Source organism: Macaca mulatta, chromosome 1 (genome assembly GCF_049350105.2).
Source record: "Macaca mulatta isolate MMU2019108-1 chromosome 1, T2T-MMU8v2.0, whole genome shotgun sequence".
NCBI classification, from domain to species: Eukaryota; Metazoa; Chordata; class Mammalia; order Primates; family Cercopithecidae; genus Macaca; species Macaca mulatta.
In genome coordinates this window covers 65053893-65066526 of record NC_133406.1, presented here as the reverse complement: position 1 = coordinate 65066526, position 12634 = coordinate 65053893, and the positions used below count along the sequence as shown (strand labels likewise).

Genomic DNA, 12634 nt, shown 5'->3' with positions numbered 1-12634 from the left:
AGTTTGGAGTTTGTGAGATTAGCAGCCCTATTTAAAAGAACTATCCATTCCAGAGCCAGGAGGTAATTTAGAGAAAGAACAACAAAGTCAGCTTTACACTTGTTGAATTTTAAATGCCTTGGCAGAGTGTCTAATGGAAACGTCCAGCATGCGATTGAAATGGAGGCAAGATGGAGGTGGAGTGGGTGGAGACGTGACTGCAGGCAAGGTTTGAACCAAGGGAAGATGTGGAAATACACAGAGAAGCCCAAGGTGTGAGACTTGAGGAGCCCCACGTTAGAAGGTACGAATGACAGAGAAAGGGAAAGGAGAAGGTAGTAGAAAGGAAAGAGAATCGTGCAATTTCCTGAAAGCCAAGGGATACAAAACTGTGAGCAAATACTGTCACCCTCATTGCAAGTGAACCAGCTGGTGTTTAGGGAAGTTAAGAAACTAGCCCCAAACCACATGGCTTGTTGGCAGTAGAACTAGTGCTTAGGATCTTAACGCCTCTGTTAGACTGGCCAGGCATCATTCTTCCAGGAAATCTCCCTTGCCATGACATCATGCCTGGTACCTTCCTCTATGCTACCAAAGTATGTAATGTGCCTATCTGTGCCTCACGTCTAATGAACCAGTCTATTTCATATTTACATTCTAACTCAGCCTAAATATATTCCCAACTTATCTTAAAATATCCAATGGGCCGGGGCAGGGTGGGGTTGGAGGGAACTTTATATTGAGGCATTTTTGTCATGCAGCTGCAAATACAGGTAATTCTGCTTCACAGAATAAGGGTATTTTTTAACAAATGAAAACAAATGAGTGGACTCTCCTGTTTCTTATACATGAGTTCTTTTCTCCAGGAATTCACTAATCAAGGTATCAGTGTATTGCAGCAGACATAGTAGTTTTCCTTTTCACTAGATGCAGGTTCAGCAGGACCTAGGAAAATGTGGTCTAATTCCATGTGACATGTTCACCTATGTAATGGCATCCTGCCCTGCAGCTGACTTCCCTGTGTGTGTGAGAACAGGCTCAGCAGCCAGGGGGAAATGCAATGCTTGACTTATGTGAGCAAATATTTATTTGCCAAGACCTAACTTTCTGAGACAACAGTGAATTTTTGCTACCTCCACTTTGGAGGTAGTGGTAGGAACAAGGAAATGTGTGTGTGCACACACATGTGAGACTATGTGTTAGTGTGTGAACTTCAAACACAAATCTTAGGTTTTGCAATAGTAACATTATTTATAGGAGCAATTGGGAAGGTTAGGAATCTTGTGGCCTTTAGCTGCATGACTCCTGAGCCACAATTTTTAATCTTGTGGCTAGTTTGTTCATTTTAGTGTGTGTGTGCAAGAATGTGAGAGTGTGTTTGCATGTGAGTGTACATATATGAGTGTGTAAGCATGTGTGTGCATGTATGAATGTGTGTGAGCATGTGTGTTTATGAATGTGTGTGTGAGCATGTGAGAGTGTGTGTGCATGTATGAATGTGTGTGAGCATGTGAGAGTGTGTGTACATGTGAGAGTGTGGTCCAGCACCCAACCGCTCTGAAACACAAATTTCTCACTTATAAAACAGGTGTAATGATATTACCTCATGGGGTTTTGTGAGGAATAAAGGAAATAGTGTATGTAAAGCATTTGGTCCATTGCTTGGCACACAGTACTCAATAAATATTAGCAATAATGAATGATCATGGGTGACATGAATGAATGTTTCCTGTAACAAGACTTGGACACTTTTCATGAAATCCATAAAAATAGTCATGTCATGACATACAGTTTTAAAATTCTGTAAAAACAATAGAAAATTCTCATATATTAGCAATGTGGAGATCATTGAGTTGTTTTCCTTATTCTTTCCCCACCCAGTAGTATTTTTCCTTTAGCAAAGATTAGGTCATTTACCAAGATTCAGAATTGTTTAAACATTGGATTCTTTACCTCCACTGTAGTCCCATCTGCAGTTTGTTTCCCTTGATTTATCAGCTTGCAAGTTAAGAAGCAGATTTACAATTTAAGCGTATTAGAATTGCACAAGGGTAAGGAAGGAAGAAAGAAGAAATTCACATTGAAGGGATCACCTTCCACTGATACTCTCACTTTGAGACTTAACCTTGGTTAACCATCCAGCAATGCCATGAGTAAACTATTATTACTTCCAGTTGCACATGTTGGGACAGGTTCAGAGGGGAAAATGATTGGATAAAACAATACAGATGGCAAAGCCAAGCAAAATTGAACCAGGTCTGGGGAGATTTAAAATTATGTTCCATCCACTCTACATGTTACCTTTCATTTGTTGGTGCATAATGAAGACTAAAGGGTTCATTGATCTTAAAGTGTTCATTGGTGAGTATTTTCCTAGCACTGTTCTTTCAGATGTTTTTCAGATGTCAAAACTCCATTTACCTAAATGACGATCATTTCTCTCGGATAAATTTTACTTTTTCATATAGCCAAATGTTCTGCTATGAAGAAGGTAATTTACTTCAGAAAAAACAATAATTGCAGGTTTTATTGAAAACACTTCTGTTTTCTCAATGCCCCCATCTGATATCACCTCCTCTACTACTTCTGTGACATACTTTCCCCCTTATGTTTCCAAAGCACGTGGCCTCATTTTGATGTCACTTAGTCCATTCAGCCCAAAGGTCTATAATAATTATGTCAAGGTTTGTTTGTGTGTGTGTCAGGGTTTGCATGGAAAAAAACCAATTTGGAAAATACTTCAGTAACTTCTTACATAACAGACACTTACCATATGACCTTATATTTCCAAGTATGGACCTAGGGAAAATAAAAATGTCTACAAAGATTTGTACATAAATGTTTATAGCAGCTTTATTTCAACAGCTACAAGCTGGAAACAATTCATAAATCGCTGAATGGTTAAATAAATTGTGGCACTTCCATACAATGAAAACTACTTCACATTAAAAAGGAACAAATTAATGATACACACAATAGGGATGAATTTAAAAAACTTGCTGAGCAGAGGAAACTAGGCACATAGAGTGGATATTATATGATATCATTTATATGAAGTTCCAGAACAAGTGAAATCAACTTATGATGATAGAAATCAAAGTAATGACTGTCTGGAGTGGGGAGTGCAAGAGGGTAGGAGAATTTACTGCAAAATGGCAAAAGGGAACATTTGGGGGAAAATGTTCTATATATTTATTGGTGTAGTGGTTACATGCTGTATACATTTGTGAAGACTCATGAAACTGGATAATTTGAATGTTTCCATTTGTTTTATGTAAATTATACCTCAATGAAGTTGATTAAAAATCATAAAGTAGAATCAAAGGTTTCAGATGTGGAGTTGGTGGGCTTTGGCAACAGTGAATCAACTGGGTTATGTGTCAAGAATAGCGCAACTAAATACACCTTTTCTCATTTTGCCCCCTAATTTTGTCAGTCAGTTTGAAATAGTGTTAACTATGGATGTGAAATAATTTGAGCCCATAAAGAACAACATTGATGGGCTTTGCTGACTTGCAAAACACTGAGTTGTTATATATATGAGAAAATTGGCAAAATCACAAAACAATTATAAGCATATTGCATTAACCATTTGATGTGGATAGTATAACCTTGGTTGTTTACTATATTCTGAGAAGCACAGTGTTGAATCAGAATGCTCACCAATTACCAAGCCATCCACAGGAACTTCTGATACAATTTCCCATGAAAGGAGAATCAAGGAGATTCTGTTCTCCATACTGTTTGATCCCAGCCTGTTCTCACTGCTCCATCTGAAGAGCTAGTGATAGGTTCTCAGAGCTAATGAGGTAATTTTATGGATCTTTTCCACATCACCTCTCACCTGCTCAATGAATCCCCACTAAATCTTGTGCCAGGATAACATGGCAGACAGAAATAATGACAGCAACAATTTAGATGAAGGTAGCACTTATCATCTCTGGAGTGTTTTTCACTAATATCTCACTTAATCCTCAGATCCACTCTGTGAGATAGGTGTTATTATTAATTTCTAAATGAATTTCAGCGATTCTCTAACAAGTCCAAAGTCAAACACTTAATAATAATCAGGGTAAAGCATGAACCCACATCATCAGCTGTCTGCAAGTTTTGTGCTTGGCCCATCACACCACCCACACTTCACAATAAACTACAAGATAAAAAGCAGATCCCTGCAAGCACCATATTTTTAAGGGTGTTGTGTATTTGGTCTGCTCACCCACTGATTTTTACTTTGTCAGTGGGTAATGTAACTGCCCAACAGATTCTTCTTGCCCACTGTCCAGATGGAGCTGATTTATCCAGATGGGAATTACAGTAGACAAAGTTTAATACATGCAGAGTTGGCTAAATGGGAGACTGGAGTTTTATTGTTAGTCAAATCAGCCTCCCCAAAAGTTCAGAGGCTAGGGTTTTTAAAAGACAGTTTGGCGGGCAGGGGGCTAGGGAATGGGGAATGGTGATAAGTTGGGTCAGGGATGGAATCACAGGGAGTCCAAGCTGTCCTCTTGCATTAAGTCAGTTCCTGGGTGGGGGCCACAAAACCAGATGAGCCAATTTACCAGTCTGGGTGGCACCAGCTGGTCTATCAGAATGCAGGGTCTGAAAAATGCTTCGAACACCAATCTTAGGTTTTACAATAGTAATGTTATCTATCAGAGCAATTGAGGAGGTTAGGAATCTTGTGATCTCTGGTTACATGACTCCATAATTCCTAATCTTGTGGCTAATTTTGTTAGTTTTACAAAGGCAATCTGGCCCCCAAACAAGGGGGTTTGTTTTGGGGAAGGCTGTTATCATCTTTGTTTCGAAGTTAAACCGTAAGCTAAATTCCTCTCCAAGTTAGTTCAGCCTGCACCCAGGAATGAACAAGGACAGCTTGGAGGTTAGAACCAAGATGGAGTTGGTTAGGTCAGATTTCCTTCACTGTCATAATTTTCCTATGTCACATTTTTCTCACTGTTACAATTTTTGCAAAGGTGATTTCAGTAATATAACTGGCTCAGATATATCTTTGTAATAATTCTACAGATTCCATTAATTCAGAAATTTAAAAGAATAAGATGCATTAAGAGAATAATTATATCCATGCTTCAGAATTTTACCAGTTAAGTCTATTTTACTAGTTAAGTTAAAATACATGTAAATAAATTTAAATGCAATATAAAATGCATTCAAGTGTAGATGTAACTATAATGTCATTCTATGGCCGGGTGCAGTGGCTCATGCCTGTAATCCCAGCACTTTGGGAGGCCAAGGTGGGCAGATTACAAGGTCAGGAGTTTGAGACCAGCCTGGCCGATATGGTGAAACCCCGTCTCTACTAAAAATACAAAAATTAGCTGGGCATGGTGGTGGGCGCCTGTAGTCCCAGCTACTCAGGTGGCTGAGGCAGGAGAATTGATTTAACCTGGGAGGCAGAGGTTTCAGTGAGTCAAGATTGCGCCAGTGCACTCTAGTCTGGGTGACAGAGTGAGACTCTGTCTCAAAAAATAAAAAAAAATAAAAACTATAATGTCATTCTGATGTTAATTACTAAACACTAGTTATGCCTGCTTAGATATTTTCTACACTATAGTTACTTCCCATATATTATTATCAGCTGTCCTTCAGGGACAGTGTGGTTAAAAATAATCACTCTGGTGACTCACTAAGGTTTTGCAATTTAACCATTTTATGCCCTCTTAAATAGAAGTTATGTTTAAACTGTTTACTTCTTTCATTCTCCATTGTTTTTCTTAGGATTTCTAGCTAGAAAACTGGCCTGAGGAGGTAATCCACAATACAGAAAATTGATTTTGAGCAAAGAGATACTAGGCTTATGTAAACAGAGAATTTAGAATGTGCTTAAATATCCAACTACACGGGAATGGTTAAAAACCTTTTAGTACATATACATACATTATTAAATATTATGCAATTATTAGTTATGTATACATATAAATTTGTAATGGAATATGAAATGCTTTATTAAAATGTTTAAGCAAGGCCGGGCACGGTGGCTCACGCCTGTAATCCCAGCACTTTGGAAGGCTGAGGTGGGCGGATCACGAGGTCAGGAGATCGAGACCATCCTGGCTAACACGGTGAAACCCTGTCTCTACTAAAAATACAGAAAAATTAGCCGGGCGTTGTGGTGGGCGCCTGTAGTCCCAGCTACTGGGGAGGCTGAGGCAGGAGAATGGTGTGAACCTGGGAGGCGGAGTTTGCAGTGAGCCAAGATCACACCACTGCAGTCTAGCCTGGGTGATAGAGCGAGAACCCATCTCAAAAAAAAAAAAAAAAAGTGTAAGCCTGAAGAAAATTCAATTGTAACTTTGTATTAACACGGAAACAAAGTTATTCAAAGAAAAAACTGAAAAATGTTTTATTAAAATGTTTAAGCAAGAAGAAAATTATATCTTCTATATATATTATGATGATCAGTTGTAACTGTATTAACATGGAAACAAAGTTATTCATAGAAAAGATTTAAAAAAAAAATAACCAAACTAAGGGTATTGGAATAAGTTTACTGATTTTTTTCTTTATATATTTCTCCACATTGAGCATGCTTTATTGTTACATCTAGAAAGCTTTACTTTCATTTTAAAAGAAGTCCTGCCAGCCGATTCATAATCATAATAGTTAAGTATTTGATTATGCTGTTTTGTAACTTGTTGAAACTTAGAAACTCATTTTTTCAAAGCAGATACTCTTACTTGAACTTTTTGAAATTTGATTTCCTTTTAATTATATCTAGCCTTTGTAGTTTGAAAAACTTTTCTCCTTGGTAGAAAGATAAAATGCAAATTGTTTCTGTAAGTCCTTGTGGGACTTCTCATCCAGGATCCAGCCAATTCTACTCTCACCCCAGGCTAGTTTGAGATTTTGATAAATCTTATCCAGACTGCCGCAATAAGCCATTACTTATTCTCTTCCTGTCAGTTGATTATATGTTCAATGTCCAGATTAACTTCACGTGCTCAGCAATCACTTCCCGTTTTCACAAAATAAAGTCCAAGCTTCTTAGTCTACTTTCAAGGCCATGTATAATTTGATATTAGGCCTTTCCTGCTTTGCTCTCACAGGTTTTATTTCTGGATGAACAAAATGTGCTATCCTCGCCGATCCCTGGCATGCTATGGTTACCACCTCTGCATGTTGATTCACTTACAAGGAATGCTCTCCCCACCCAGCTGATCCAATTAAATGTTTCCTTGGCTATCAATCTGAAGCGTTTGCGCTCTCTTCTGAGCTCCTAGTGTAATACAGCAATTTCCCCTAAAATATGCTTGCGTTTGTTTGTGACATCTCTTCCAGGATTATGTTGAACTGCTCCTTAAATCATATGAGGTTGTTTAGCTCTGTTTCTTCTCCCCCTCAATTAGATTATAAAGCAATTTGAGACTCCCAAGCCTTCTGCTTGGATTGGAATCCTACCTCCCTCTTTATATGAGCTCTATGACCTGGACAAGTTACTTCATTTTAGTGTGCCTCAGTTTCCTCATTTATATGATAAAATGGAGATAATAGTGTCTATCTCATAGAATTAAAAGAGATAATATGTAAAGAACTTGGGACAGTACCTACTGTATATTTAACACCAATTAAATATTAACTGCCATAACTGTTATTAACGGTATTTTAATGTAAGGATTATGTTTCATATTTCTTTATATCTTCCACAACACTTGGAAAACTTTACTAGGGACTGATGAGTAAGGATTTATATATTTGTTGACTGTTTTATTAACAAGATTAACTTTTGTTACTAAGACTATCCCAAGCGGGCAAATCTTGGGGACTTTATTAATATTCTGTTGCGTATCAACATTGTATTATGTGCTGTGCATACATTCTTCTACTAAGCATTCACAATAATTCTTTTCCCACATGGCTTTTTATATGTGGTTTTAAAAATTTAACTTTAGATTATGTATGTGTATGCATGTGCACAGGCAATTTAAAAAGCCAAATAGTATTTTAAGGAAATGAAACAGTAGCTCCCCAACCCAACATCCCTCCAAAAAGTAGAAATATTCAGTAAGTATTATCTGTTGACTTCCTGTTATGAAGATTATAATTTAACTCTCTTAACACTCCTACTTCCCACATCCTTCCAGCATAATTAATTGCAGTTTGAAATTAACATTGTATTTATCGTATTGGTACTATGTAAAAATTGTTAACAAGTTAGCATGTAGTGCATAATTAATTTCCTTTTTTGTACCAAATTCCTTATACTTCTTTTAGTTGGTAGTTGCCTGATTTTGTTTTTTTTCTCATTTTTTTAAATGTACCTTTTGCTAACTTTGCACAGAACCATATACTTCCTTGAAACATGATCAAAAACTTTAGACAAACTGTGAATTCCACTTTTTTCCTTCTTCTTTTTGGAGTACAAACCTCTTGTAGTTCTTCATTGTCTTTCACCAATCTGGACTTTCTGTTACATCATCCTGAGAACTACCCTGCCTCTTTAGTTATTATTGTTGGATGCCCGGCTTCTTGAATTCTTGTCTTCCTTTTCTTGTATTTCTCCTCATTTTGAAGATGTGTATTCTCCAATAGCTTCCTGCAAAAAAAAGGGGGCATGGGAGGTAATTTTCTTTTTTAGAGTTTTTAAATGTTGAAAAGGCTTTATTCTGCCCATAAACTTGATTGATAGTTTGTCTAAGTCTTAAAATCTAAGTTGAAACCATTTTCCTTAGGATTTTGAAGGCATTTCTCCATTGACATCTAATTTCAGAATTACTCTCAGAATATTAATGTCATTCTGATTCTTAATTCTTTATGATTGATCCACTTTTATTCTATTGAAAGTTATGGTTTTGTCTGTGTAAACTTTGAACTCCGAAATTTTAATCACAATGTGCCTTGTGTTAGTCTGTTTTCATTCACTGTGCTGGTCCATTCAGTCTAGAAATTTGTGTCATCCAATTTTGGAAACTATTCTTATATTATTCTTTTGATAATTTTTTTTCAGTATTCTCTTTTTAGAACTCTTATTAGTCAGACTGTTAATCCCAGAGCTCCTATTAGTTCTCTAAACCTTGTATCTTTTCTATTTTTGTTTCTCATCTTGTTATATTTTTCTTAAAATTTCTCAACTTTTATCCAGTGCTTCTGTTGAACTTTTATTATTGCTATAATATTTGTAATTTCCATGAGTTCTTACTTATTCTCTGAATACTTTTAACCAGAATTATTTACTCATTTAACATATATAGTATCTTCTTTTATATGTGATGATATTAAATATACAGGATTTTACTTTGTTTTGATGGTGGTTTGTTTTCTTCTTCTGTTTGCATTGTCTATCTTCCGAGTTTCTTCTCGTCTGTGTTTGTTAGTTTTGTTCTCTGTATTTCATGTTGGAGGCCTCTCAAGCGTCTTATGACCAATGACATTTCTTTCAATATTTACCAATGAGACTCCAAAAAGCTACTTGTAAACTGTGTGTTTCCTGGTTGGGTTCAGTGTAGGGTTATTGGGTTGGGAACTTGACAGTGTGGGAAACAACCCCATATGTTAGCATCTGAAAATATTTTCTCTTAGACTCATTCATTTCCCTAAAAAGAAATCCTCTGAAGTCTCACCTGGAGTGGAACAGAGAGGTCTAAGCCTGGCTACCAATATTCTGGGATCTTAGTCTCACCAGGGAGTTACAGGTCTCACCATTCAATGTTTGCCTTTCCTACCCTTCTTCTTTCACTGTCAGTTTTCCTAGAGTTGAGAACTACTCTGGTTTTGATTTTTCCATTTAATGCCCCCTGCCTCCTGTCTGGGTAGGAGAAATGGTGGCGAAAACCTTCTTTGTCAGACGGCACTTCAATTAGAAGCAAAACCATTAGTGCTTTGTGCACACACATTGAGCAGCTGTGATCCTTCAGGATTGGCTGCTCTCAAGAAAGAAAACTCCCTGTGGGTCACCACACCCCACGCCACTACTTTATCCATAAGGGAAGCAGTGGTATCAAATGGCCAATGGTCCTAGTTCCTGGATCAAAGTAAAAGCATGATAATAGTCTCCTAAATGCTCTGCATATGAGAAGGGTCCTTCAGGTCTGTCAACTTTATATAGACTTTCAGCTGATTCTCCTATTTTCAGTTTAATTCCTCATCTCCAGAGGTTCTTTGTGCCTCTAATTTCTGAGCCTTTCTGGGGTTCTGTAGCATAAACAGACTGGCTATAGGCAGGAAGGTTTTAGCTTTCTATGTTCTACTAAATCAGTAACAATTCAAACACCTTTCTGCATCTCCTCTGCCATTTGTTTTTTTGTGTGTTTATGCCTTTAAAAAATTATTTTTAATTTTAGTTAAAATGACATTGTCATTTTAGTGGCATTTTGAGAAAGAGTGGAAATAAATATGAATAGTCACATCATTTTTTCAATAGAAGTCACTATATATATATACACACATATACTATGTATATGTGTTACTGCTTAACCATTTCATGAAATGCTCTCTATTATCATCTTAAGAACAGAGACTCCTTTATCAGCCAATATGAATTTAGCATCTGGTTAGGCACTTTGAAAAAACTGGATATGTCAAAACAGAGAACAGAGGTACATGTTGAAAAATCTTCTTTGCCCCGGGATAGAAATACCTAGCAAATAAGGCAAACTATGAGTCTTCTTTTTCCTCTTAAAAGGCTTAAAGAAGGGGCTCTTCTTAACCAAAATGCTACCTAAAATGCAACAAAGTACATCAACATTTGTCTTTTGCAAAGCCAATTAACTTGTAATTTATATTTTTAAAAATATTCAGATTTGACTCATGTTTCTTAACAAAATTCCTTGATGAAAAGTGAATTAAAGGCCCAGGGTTTGCTGGAGATAACAATCCACCTGGTAGGACATAGATTTAGACTAATTTTTAATCACTAATTTTATATGTTTTCTATGTTTAATATGTTTAATCACTAATGTTTATCATGCTTCTACTTTGTGCCAGGAACTAGGACCATTGGCCATTTGATACTGCTGCTTCCCCATGGATAAAGTAGTAGGGTGCGGTAGCCCGTTGGGAGTTTTCTTTCTCAAGAGCAGCCAATCCTGAAGGATCACAGGTGCCCAATGTGCGCACAAAACACTAATGGTTTTGCTTCTAATTGAAGTGCTGTTTGACAAAGAAGGTTTTCACCATTTCAAATATGTAACTGGAGTCTCAGTTTCCAAAAGGTGCTCCCAAGATAAAAAATTTCTGTGATGATATCAGCTTGTACTTAATGGACAAATCAGATTCTTTGAGAAATGTCAGTAGTTTTAATTCAGCAGCTGAAATCTGAATATGTTTCAGTGTTTCTTAGTGAAGGCTTTTCTGATGGGAAGGATCCACAAAGTCCAGTGTAATTTCCAGATAAGCAGATATGATGTGTGGAGGGTGCAAACTGGCAGTCTGCCTGCTGCTTCCAGAATGTGACGTGCATTGCTTGTCTAGGCTCCAGCCCTTCCACCTCAGCTGCTTTGCCCTTTACCTAAGATGTGATTTCTTTACATACCCGCCTAACTCATTTTACTTCAGGATGCAGATTAACTATTATCAGCTTCAGCAAGTCTTCCGTAACCTTCCCACACACCTTGAACAATATTCTATTACAACATTTAACAAAGATCTATAATTATTTGTTTTTGCCACTAGACCATGGCTTCTCAAGGACAAAGATTAGGAACGGTCATATTACCTCTCTACCAACTAATACAGTGCATGACATATAAGATAGAGTCAATATACCTGTGAATGAATGGACAATGAGTGACGCTGCCAAGAACAGAGATTTAGTTTAGTTCCCTTTCCTTTGATTAGCAGTCTTGGTCTAGGGATTGTGTACATAACAGCTATCATCTTATGGGCTTATAATAAAATAAATAAAACAACATGTCACTTAACTATAAATGAATGATTCATGTCTCTTAATCTTTCCTGTCGTGAGTCATAGGATCTGGGCATGGTACATAATATGTGCCATCATAATATTAAATATATTGCAGGGCGGTACAAAGAAACCATTCTACCGGGCACAGAGAAGAATGACGTAGAGCCTAAGACTAACACAAACTCAAGGCACAGAAAATAAGACAAAATATGCAAGCAAGGTAACAAACTACATGCCATTTACCAGATTATAGTTGATTTTCCATTTAAAATTTAAATTTCATTTAAATTCCATTTAAAATAAAAGAAATGGTTAAAAAATATCAATCCAGCCTTACCAGTTCTGTGATTTCTATTAGTAAATGAAACCTTTATGCTTTTTCCACTCCGTCAGTTTCAGATTATTTCTCATCTTCCCTCTCATATAAAGTCTCCCAGCTTCTGTGGAAATCGTTCCACTGAGCAATACTGCCGTTCAACACCTTCTGCTTGCTGTTGGGTACTGACCTCTCTTCAACCCTGCTTTTGACACCCTCAGAGTCTTCCTGTCTGTCCAACATCCACCCATTTTCAGGATGACATCATATCCTTATTTGATACTCTGGTCACTTACTGCCTTGACTTACTAACTTCCATGGACCTCCTCCACGTCAGCCAGTCATTCCCATAGACACACCCTGGAACATGTCATTTTCTGGAAATGCTTCAGCTCCAAAAACATTTTTTCAAACGTCAGACTCTCTCAGCATAACCTTTAATCAAATGACTTTCAACCTATCACTCTTTTTCC

At 37.1% G+C, this 12634-nt stretch overlaps 1 long non-coding RNA gene across 1 annotated transcript; it reads right to left on the bottom strand.

Annotated features, from left to right (window-relative positions):
* Positions 1-6473: 6473 nt before the first annotated feature.
* LOC114680263 (uncharacterized) lies at positions 6474-12367 on the bottom strand. Its single transcript, XR_003732375.2, has 2 exons — positions 12183-12367; positions 6474-8536 (listed from the first exon to the last, which is right to left on the bottom strand). It is a non-coding gene; the product is annotated as an uncharacterized LOC114680263 (long non-coding RNA).
* Between the last annotated feature and the right edge of the window lie 267 nt (positions 12368-12634).